Genomic DNA, 10,373 nt, shown 5'->3' on the forward strand with positions numbered 1-10,373 from the left:
TAGGAGACTGGGCTCAATCCCCACCTGCAAAGAAACATCTGTGGACTTCTCTCCCCTGTCCCATGGCTCACCATCCCCCATCGCAGATGAAAGCCCTCCGTCCGGGACTGTGACCATCCCCCAGAGCTTTGATCCTGGACTATCACCCTAGCCGCAGCCCCAGGCAGGAGGACCCAAAGGAGAAGCAGGCCCAGGGAAGTGCAGGAAGGGGCAGGCCCATCGGAGGAAGCCCCCCAGGATGCCAGGGTAAGCGTGGGGATGGCGAGCATCCACTGTGAGTACAGGGTAGGGGCGGTGGGAGTCCAGCCAGGGACCCCCAGGAGGCAATGAACAGTAGATGGTACCATGCTAGCAGCCTGGGCCGTCGGTCTCATGGCCCCCGATAACACAGGCCGCTCTCCGGGAAACCCACAGGGCGGGAATGGACCATTTACTCAGATGACCCATCCTCGTCCGCGTGCACCTGTCATGGCCGTGACACTGACAAACGTGCAAAGGCCCCCAAAGGCCCACTTCTGCCTCAGTCTAGGACACCCCTTCAGAATGGGGTGGGACGGGGGGGGCTCTAACTTGCTGGGTCCCAAACTGGGTATTAACAGACTGTCAAATCATAATTTAATGTTCTTACTTTTCATTTAATCACAAAAGAAAGGTATTTTAACACTTGTTTTGAAAGAAGTGGAGAGGATAGAATAAAAGACCATCCTTCCCAATATCAATTAGTGATAAAGATCCAGCGAGGGGCAGCTTTGGGGGCAAGTGACTGAAAGGGGCACCAGGAGGCCTGGGAGGCACTGGTCAGATGCGAGCCCCGGACTGGGCAGCCGTCACGGAGATACGGTGCACAGAGAAACGTACCGAGCCGTACATCTGGGAGGAGGGCACTGACGCGCCTAAGTTACACCTACATGGAAAAAGTCAAGTAAATGAGGCACAAGTCAGACATTGAGCTCACAGAAGCTCATGCACTTGGGGCCACTCTTCCAAACTCAAATTCCAGCTCTACCCCTTGGTATCTGTGTGACTTTGAACCAAGTGCCTCACCTCCCTGTTCCTCAGTCTCCTCATCTCAGAAATGGGGATAATGACACTTAGCTCAAAGAGCCTGGGAGGCGCTCAGGAGTCAATGCATGTGAAGCCTGCACGTAGCTCCAAAGTCAGTGGTGTTTGCTGTTCTTCCAAGAAACTGCAGCTGCCAACTCTGAACTGAAACATAAACGAGATGAAACAACTTCAAATTAAGAAAACGTAACGTGACATTTTACAGGATCAATCACATTGTACAATACTGCTTTCTTCTACAAGCTTATTAGAGGCTCTATATATGGTTACTCATTTATTATTCAACCAATATTTACCGAACGCCACCAGCTTCAGAGACTGTTCCAGACAGTGGGAATAAAGCAGTGAATTAGACAAAGTCTCCATCCTCATGAATTTACATTCTCCTGTGGGAGATAGTCAGTAAACTAAATAAGCAAAAAAATATATAATACAATGTCAACAGAGAACACCAATCAGGAGAAACACCAACAGATCTACATGTAGACGTACCATGTTCAAACTGCAGAAAAATCAACACAAAGAACACATCTTGAAAGAAGCCAGAAGGAAAAAAATGTTTCACCTGTGAAAATGGATAAGAACTACATCAGACCTTCTTTAGACACTGTGCAAGCAGGATTAAAGTGGAATGAAATGTTTAAAGTGTTGAAAAAAAAATACGTCCCAATCTAGAATTCCGGATCCAGTGAAATTATCCTTCCAAAGGAAAAGAGAAATGAAGACGGTCTCAGACAACCAATGTCAATTGCGGTAAGTGCTGTGAGGAAAAATAAAGCAGGGTGGGGGTGCCTGGCTGGCTCAGTCGGGAGAGCATCTGACACTTGATCTCAGGGTCATGAGTTCGAGGCCCACATTGGACGTAGAGATGACTTAAAACAATAATAAAGAAAGCAGGGTGAAGGGTTAGAGAATGGTGGGGGGAGGCACTCTCTCAGGGTGGTCAGGAGACCTCTCTAAGGGGGTGCCATTTCTGTGGAGACCTGAATGAAGTGAAGGATGGAAGCAGGAGCTGTGTGCAGATCAGGGAGAGAGAGCCACTGGCAGAGGGGACAGCAGGGGCAATGGCCCTGAGGTGGGAGGGTGGGCATGTTGGGGCAACAGAAAGAAGTCATCATGGCTGGAGCACAATGAGCCCAGGGCAGAGGCTGTGAGGTGAGGAAGGAAAGGCACAGGGCCCGAGTCATGGAAGGACTTTGAACTGAGAGGTGATACAATCAAGATGTATGTCTTCAAACCCCACCCTTGGCTCTGGTGTGTGGAGAACGGAGAAGAGCTGCAAGGCATCGTCCAGGCCAGAGATGGTGGGGCGTGGACCAGGACAGCAGTAGAAAGGAGGGGGAGTCACTGGATTCTGGGTATGTTTGGAAGGTGGAGCCAACAGAACAATGGATGGATCTGAAATGGGATGCGAGGAAGAGAAAGGGGCCAAGTGGATATTCTGGCCTGAGCAACCAGAGAGCCGCAGCTGAGAGCAGCCTGCAGCTGCGATGGGGGACCTGGGACAGAAGCAGGTCTGTGGCTGGGCTGGGGCGGGGGGCGGGGGGCAAACAAGGCTCTCTTTGGCCATGTTGAGTCTGAGACGCCTGTGAGGCCTGCAAGCGGACAGGACAACTGGACAGCCAGACATACCAGTCTAGGCCTCAGGGGAGTAGGCAGAGCTGAAAATATCGTTCGGGAATTGTCACCAGCAGGAAGTGTAGCTCAAATGCCCTGCTTGTTCTCATGCTTGGGGCTTTCTCATCCTCATTATGGAAAATTCCCCATTGCTCTGCTAAGCAAAGTGGAAACAGTCTTTCTAGGGTTGTCTCATTCAAGTTGGAACATTCCAGGCAATGTCCGAGGAGGCGAGACCAGCGCCCCTTGTCTCCAGCAACTCCGCCGGTCCTCCTCCTGTGGCCCGAAGAGCATGGCTCTGCCGAGCAGGTGTCTGCGACGTGGGGCTCCTGGGAAGATATGGTTGGAATGAGCGGAGAGGGATGCTTCGGTTCCTGCAGGGCAGGCCCACTCGGAGCCCCTGGGCGGAACCTGCAATAATCTTCGATGGTGCCCAGAAGAGTGAGAAAATCAGTCCTCTCCAATTCCCTTTCATTTCTGATTACAATGTGTCCTTTAAATAACAGGGGCATCTAACACTGGCCACTAACAATGTGGCCAATGGGAGAGAGAGCCCTTGCTAACATTCCTGTTGTAGGAAAGAAAGCAAATCTTTGGACTCAGAGCCTCCTACGGGCAACTCTAGCTACAGTGGAATCACACTGCTATGCTTTTGTGTTATTTATCTTTATGGCCACTTCCTGTTTATGACAAGTGCTACTATTGTCCCATTGATGATAAGGATATAAAATTTCCTTTTAAAAGATATCTACGTGTGTGCATATGCATACGCATGCACGTGTGTGTCGTGAGTTCCCGTAAAGAAAACCGTTAATAGTACAAATGTGGCCCAAATCATGAAGGTGCTACTTCCATGACTAAAATCTGAAAAAAACATGGCTCTCAAAGATGCAGGAGTGAGAATAAGAGCCTGGAGCCTCATGTTCATACACAGAGGTTGTAATCCCCCAAGCCGCCCCAAGATCGAAGGTGGGAACATTCTCATTTCCCTCCATAGCCCCGGCGGGCAGTACATCGATAAGACTCCCTCTTCCGTGTTGTGTTTGCCACCACCGGGTTTCACCCAAGGGGAAAAGTCTCTGAACATACAATTCTCACCATCTCAAGGCCATAAAATCGATGTTGTTACCGATGATAGCTCTCCAAGTGCTGCAAATTCAGGAAATGCCCTTTGAATCAGCAAAGCTGGGGCGCCTGGGTGGCTCAGTCTTTAAGCGTCTGCCTTCGGCTCAGGTCATGATCCCAGCGTCCTGAGATCGAGCCCTGTGTTAGGCTCCCTGCTCAGCGGGGAGTCTGCTTCTCCCTCTGCCCCGCTCTGCCCCTTCCCCTGCTCATGCTCTCTCTCTCTCTCTCTCTCAAATAAACAAAATCTTAAAAAAAACTTTAAAAATGAATCAGCAAAGCTTAGGACGCGCCCTTTAAGTATGAGCTGCATCTGGTCACACTTCTAACTCATGGAGACAGATGTTCTGGACAATAACATCCGTAAATGGGGCGAAATTCATAAGTGGGTCTGGGCATGACTCGGGGTCTTCAGCAGAGCCTGGCCCGGGCCAGACCTAAGAGGTCTCTGTGTATTGGAGGGTCCACACACAGCTGCCTGCCGAATCAGAGGACAGCAACTGTGTGGGGTCCACAGACCCAGGCAGAGAACCAGCTCAGAATGTGGATAGAAGATACTCAGAAGCCAGTCCTGCTGACCTCCTGGGACCCTGTAGAAGCTGCCACTCCCCTTCCCTGGAGCCCTTTGGGCCCAGCGATATTATCCCATAAGTAGGAAGTGTGGGTCCTGGGTTCTCAGCACCTCCAGCTGCGGCTGGGCTGAAGGAGGCACAGCTGTCTGGCCTGAGGCTGTGTCTCTTGTGAAGGAGAAACATCCGGCCAATTCCATCAAGAATGTCAGTCACAGTGCAGGGGAGGAATCGGTCAGTTCAGCCGTCCTGTGTGCAGCACTTGCATTCGGGGAGCTGGCGCCTGGACCGCCCTCGGCCGGACGGGGAGAGGCCCATCTCCCATGGACTGAGGCCGGGTCCCAAAGGTCCGCTCCCCCATAGAGCCTAGGGCTGGTGGCCCGCAGCCTGGGGGCGGCACAGGGACTCTGGGATGGGACCCAGGATGTGGAGACTCGAAGGCTCAGGGGGGAAAGATATGCAAAGGTGAAAGGGCAAACCTGTTTCCAGTCTCCTTATCAGGAACAGCCGAGTGAAAGGGAAGCGGGCCGCCCTGGAGGTCAGGCTGGGGGCCATTGCGGGGGCAGGGCCCGGCCCAGGAGACCTCAGAGGAGACCTGCTGGGTGGGGGAGAGAGAGAGAGAAAGGGAGGATGGAGGGAGGACCAGGGAGGAACCAACCGCAAGGACCTTTGCCAAGGGGAGGAGCCGCTAGGGTGGCCAAGCATCCAGGTCTGCCTTCCTGCGATACAGGACTTCCATGTTGCAGACCAGATGTTTGGTCACCCCGGCAGCAGCCCCAGCTAGGGGACTGTCAGAGTCCCCCACACTGCACACCGTCCCGGGCTCACCCCACCACCCTGTCTGAATGCCTTCTTACTCCTCCATCCAATGCTAAGGAGTGCCTACTCCACGCTAGGCCTGCTGCCAGGCACTGCAGGTTCGGCCCTGAAAGGACAGACTCGCCCCCTGCCGTCCAGAACTTGTCCATTATGCACCTCTCAGAGCCCAGGCAGAAGGCCCACTCCCCACCCACCACCTGCTCAGCCGGCGCACCACACGGGACTTCCAGGGTGGGCATGTCTCTGGGAGACATCTTTTCTGTCTACCCCACCAAACCCCCCGGGAGGTGGGAGGGGGACTGCTTCTAGCTCATGGCTCTACCTCCCACTGTGCCCAGCATAGGCTCCTATGCAGGACAGGTGGTTTGGATTGAGGGGCTAAGGTACTGAGGACGGCTGGAAGGGGGACACCTCAGCAATCTGAAAGCCCACAGCCCATCATGCACGCCACCTCACCAGCATACCCACATATGCACACGGGGCACACCTAGCCTGTGAGGGCATTCCCCCGAACCCAGCACAAGGGGGCCCCACCCTTCCCAGCTGGGGAGTGGGAGGGAAAACACAGCAGGCCTGAAGGCAGACCCAGCCTAGGTTGGGGAGGATGGTCCCTGAGATGAAAGGTGGGAGGATCAGAGCCAGCTTTTCCCCCAGCTAAAAGGCCTTCTTCCTGGGCCCCACCTGCAGGGAGCCCACGACAGCCACTGTGCCCCATGTGTGTCTGGGGGCATCATGGGGAGGCAGAGCCAAGCCTAGCCTCCTTCGGCCTCGGTCCTTGCAGCCGGAGAAGCCAGTGGGGACCCTGAGGGGAGGCCAGGCAGCTGGAGCACATCAAGGACTGCTGAGGGTGGTGCTGGAAGAGGCGAGGGGTTCCACTACAGCTCCCAACAGACTCAGCTGCTCACTTAAGGAGCAGGGATTTGTACCACCAAAGTCACCATGGGACTGTAAGCCTCTTGCAGGCAGGGGCTGTATTGCATTCATCTTAGTCTTCCCAACAGGGCAGCGCTTAGAGCAGGACTACGGCCAAAATCAAGCCTGGCCCTCAGAGAACAGGACCCCACGTTTCTGTCCTGCCCCCTGGTGGCAGTTTGTTGTATTGCAACTCACAGGATCTAACAAGGGGGGGCCGTTCTGACAGCGGCTGAGCTCAGCCCCCTGGACACCCCCATCTTTGAGATGGTCTGAGGTATCATTAGGATAGGGCCCCTGGGTGTTCTGGGAACAGCTGGAACCCAGCCACTCCCAACCAGCTGGGGAGTTGGAGAAAAGAGCAGGATGTGGGAAGATAAGGCCAGAGAAAACGGCAGCCTGGCACCTGATGTGCGCTCTAGCCACAGGCCACAGACAGACAGGGAACGTACAAAAGGGACTTGGCAATTTTTTCATCGAAACTCAGGTGTCCAGGATCGGATTCTGGCTTAATCACCATCTTTGGTTCCTGATGCACTCTCATGCTTTCATTATATGGTTCACTTAGCTATTTTTCCATCATGCACAAGCACCTATGAACCAGGGATTTTCTTTCTTTTAAAGCAGCACAACCCCCTTTTATCCCAAAGGAAAATTTTTTTTTTAAGATTTTATTTATTTATTTGACAGAGAGAGACACAGCGAGAGAGGGAACACAAGCAAGGGTAGTGGGAGAGGGAGAAGCAGGCTTCCCGCGGAGCAGGAAGCCCGATGTGGGACTCGATCCCGGGACCCTGGGATCATGACCTGAGCCAAAGGCAGACGCTCAACGACTGAGCCACCCAGGCGCCCCCCAAAGGAACTTTTACATGGAATCCCAGTGGAAAAGTGCAACTGCTCTGGCTGCAGTGGGGGTGGGGGCTGGCCACTAAATGCTTGGCTTCCCCTTTCTCTGCCCCATAGCCCAGAGCAGCCCCTTGGAATTCTGTAGAACTTGATCTATATCAACAGTGCCCGGGAGGGCAGGAACCTGTCTCCTCCATCTCTGTGCCCTAGTGCCCAGCACATGCCCAGTTTGGTGCCCCCACTTCAACACATGTTGGGTGAAATGAATTGAATGAGAGACATTTGTTCCAATGACTTCCCAGGTCGGGTCTGGGGAGAAAGCACCAGAAAATGCCCCTGCCTCCCAAAGTCTCGCCCATCCGCCCATCACAGTGCCTACCATTCCCCATTACCACACAGTCTAGCCTTGCATGTCCTCCAGAACCCAGAAGAGGGGCCACCTCCTCCATGAAGCTTTCCCAGATGTCGCCAGCCAGTCATTTTGCTGCCCCTGAGCGCCAAAGCCACTTCATTACCCCTCTTTCCCGCATTCTTCACATGCATTCCGCCTTCAGCTCAAGTTAGGGGCAGGCACGTCTCATTTCCCCAGCAATGCAGACGCTGCCCTCCGTAAGGGCCCAGACATGTTGGATTGTCTTTTGCATCCATCCCAGTGCCTTCACACAGTAATATTCAATAAATTTGTTTGAGAAAGAAGGCAAGTCTCCTCAGGCTCCTCAGGGCACTGTGTTTCCAGAAAGGCCTGTTAAAATTCTCCAGAAGGGGCACCTGGAATCAATTTGCCCTACTAAGACATGAGCATGGAGTGGTTTATCCACCCAACAAAGTGTCACTGAGCAGAGCGCGTGGAAGGGGATCCGGTATAGGGAAGTTTGGGTGGAAAGGAGACATTTAGGGTCGTGCCAGTGCCTGAGCCGTGTACAGAGGATGGGTCCCTGGCCCTGAGAAGGATTCAGAGAGTGTGGCCAAGGAAGAGTTGGGGGTAGGGGCAACAAGAGGACAGAAGCGCCCTGGATAGCAGCAGAGTTGGCCTCCCCACGCCGGTCTCCAGGGCCTGGCAGCCTGGGACACTGGTTCCCTTTCTCTCCCACAGACCATCTGGGGCTGCATCAGACATAACGGTCTGGTAAAGAAAATTGTTATGGAAATATGTAACCGTGAGACGTTATCAAAGGCGTCTTTAAAGTCCTTCTTCAACCCCCAGCCGGGTGGAGGGGATTGGAAATTGGAAAACTGGGAGACAAGCACAGGACCATCAAAGTGGCCGAAATTCAATCCAATCTGCAGGGTTGAGGATGGCTAGCAGACCCCTGCCCCAGCCCAGAAGGCTGCAAACCCACTGTTTAAAAACCAAATCAACAGCATCATCAGATCCGGGTCTGGAGCAAACAAACGGCGCCCACAAAGGCTTCCCTGGATTTCCCTTGCGTTGGGGAAATCTGAGAAGCGAGGCCCTGGGGAGGCGCCTAGCCCTGGGAAGGCTCCCAGCTTCCAGGGCTTCTATCTCCTCCTCCCCACCCACCCCACCCCCAGTCTGGGCTCGGGCTCTTTGGCTCTTTGTCTCCCATCCCTCCTGATGTCTCTCTTCTTCCACGACTTTTTGTGCTTCCTTCTCCTTTCTGTCTCTCTTCTCTATCTCTCTTTCCACATTTCTTTTTCTAAGAGTGTTCTCTCTTCTCTCTACAGTTCCCTCTTGTCATCCATCTTTTTGTGACATTTCCATCCTTTTTGTGTCTTTCAGCACTGTATCTGTCTCTACATTTTGTCTTCTTTCTCTTTCTTTTTTCTTTCTCTCTCTCTACCTTCCTTCCTTCCTTCCTTCCTTCCTTCCTTCCTTCCTTCCTTCCTTCCTTCCTTCCTCCCTTCCCTCCACAGCAACAACTTCATTTCCCTGGCCTCTCTTTAATTTTTCGGCCCCTTTCTCCGCGAATGGATTTCCTGTAATTTCAGACTACATATGAGGTGAAATCCTCTTCGACCAGTTTATTTACCAGCGTGAGTCCTGGGTGTTTCCCCCAGGTCTCCAAACACACATTGGCCCTCCATGCATGCCCATCCCTTCTCCCAACCCCTGCACCATGAACCGTCCATCGCTGCCATAGAACTGTGCCAGCTCATACAGGCACACCGAAAAGACATGTGGTTTTACCTATGAGCTGGCTCTGCAGACATGGAAAGTTATGTCTGGAGGGGTGGAATGCTACAGCACATAAAACTGATACACGCAGAGCACTTCCTTAATTTACAGTTCTTTTTTATGCGGGATGAGAGAAAGCGACTGTAATTTTGCTACTAATACAGTTCTCCATATTTATCTTAGAGATGTGAGGGTTTATCTTCACATTTCTTGTGGCCCTAACCTTGGAAAGCTCTTTTAGATTTCAGGTTTATGATCAGACAAGAGCCCACGTCGCGCGCCTCGCTGGAAACACCCAGGAGTTTCACTCCTGCAGAGTCTCCCAGTGACCACGAGAAGAAAGCTCCATTTTGAGTCATTCACCTTAGAAGAATCATTTCGGGAACGGAAAGGGAAACCCACAGGTCTGTTTCTGGAAAAATGGAACTGCGAAAGGGCAGGAGAAAACGAAAGCAGAGGCACGGCGGACGCCGCGGGAGCCCGGGCAGGCGCGGGAGCCCACAGGGCAGGGCGCGGTCATCCGACGCCAGGCAGCCATCGGGGGCCCGGTGGGACCCAAGCGGCCCGCGAGTGGCAGCGGCGGGTTCGGAGCAGCCAGCACCCGGCCGCCTGTCCGGCCGCCCGCGCGTCGGGCCATCTGTCCTTCGCGGACCCCGAGGAGCCGCGCTCTCCGCTAGCGCGTTTCCTCGGCCCGCCGCCTCCGGCTCGGCTCCCGGCCAGTCTGGCCGCGCGGCGGACAACCTATGGGCTGCTGTCAGTTTACCGGGCCTCAAGTTCACGGGCACCGCGTCCGTTCCGCCCGCTGCGCCCCGGCCGCGGGGCTGGAGTCCGAGGCCCCGGCTGGAGAGAAGAACGCGCCGCGCGGCCTGGGGCTCCATCTTCGGGGCTCCCCGGCGATCCGGGAAGAAACCAAGCGCCTGTTCCCTTTGATCTGGTTTTATAGAGATTTGATGTGGACATTAAACTTTGAATGCTTTTATCTATTTCAATCTCTCTCATTCCCATTTTGGGAGGGAATTCCTGGGCCCGCGGCAAACAATCTCCGCGGGCGGGACGCGGGCATCGGGATCAGCAGGTCCGGAGGCACGAGGGTGCGGGGTGGGGGAGCGGGGGGAGGCGACGCTGGGCGCAGCCCCTACCCACAGCCTCACGCCACTCCGGCTGGCCTGGCATACCCCCACCCCTAGCCCGCTCGCGCGCCCGGCCGCTCTCCACCAGGCGGGCGCGGGAGGCCGGCGGCGGTGCAAGCGAGACGGACAGACCAGGGCTCCGGGGGGCGCAGGGCGCGG

General features: G+C 54.3%; 1 long non-coding RNA gene across 1 annotated transcript; it reads right to left on the reverse strand.

Moving 5' to 3' along the window:
• Window positions 1-669: 669 nt before the first annotated feature.
• Window positions 670-1,927, reverse strand: LOC135363998 (uncharacterized). Its single transcript, XR_010410427.1, has 3 exons — window positions 1,555-1,927; window positions 1,359-1,448; window positions 670-1,206 (listed from the first exon to the last, which is right to left on the reverse strand). It is a non-coding gene; the product is annotated as an uncharacterized LOC135363998 (long non-coding RNA).
• Between the last annotated feature and the right edge of the window lie 8,446 nt (window positions 1,928-10,373).

The sequence above is a fragment of the Mirounga angustirostris genome, unplaced genomic scaffold (genome assembly GCF_029215605.1).
Source record: "Mirounga angustirostris isolate CCGP_5_RB_7025 unplaced genomic scaffold, mMirAng1.0.hap1 SCAF_4, whole genome shotgun sequence".
Classification (NCBI taxonomy): domain Eukaryota; kingdom Metazoa; phylum Chordata; class Mammalia; order Carnivora; family Phocidae; genus Mirounga; species Mirounga angustirostris.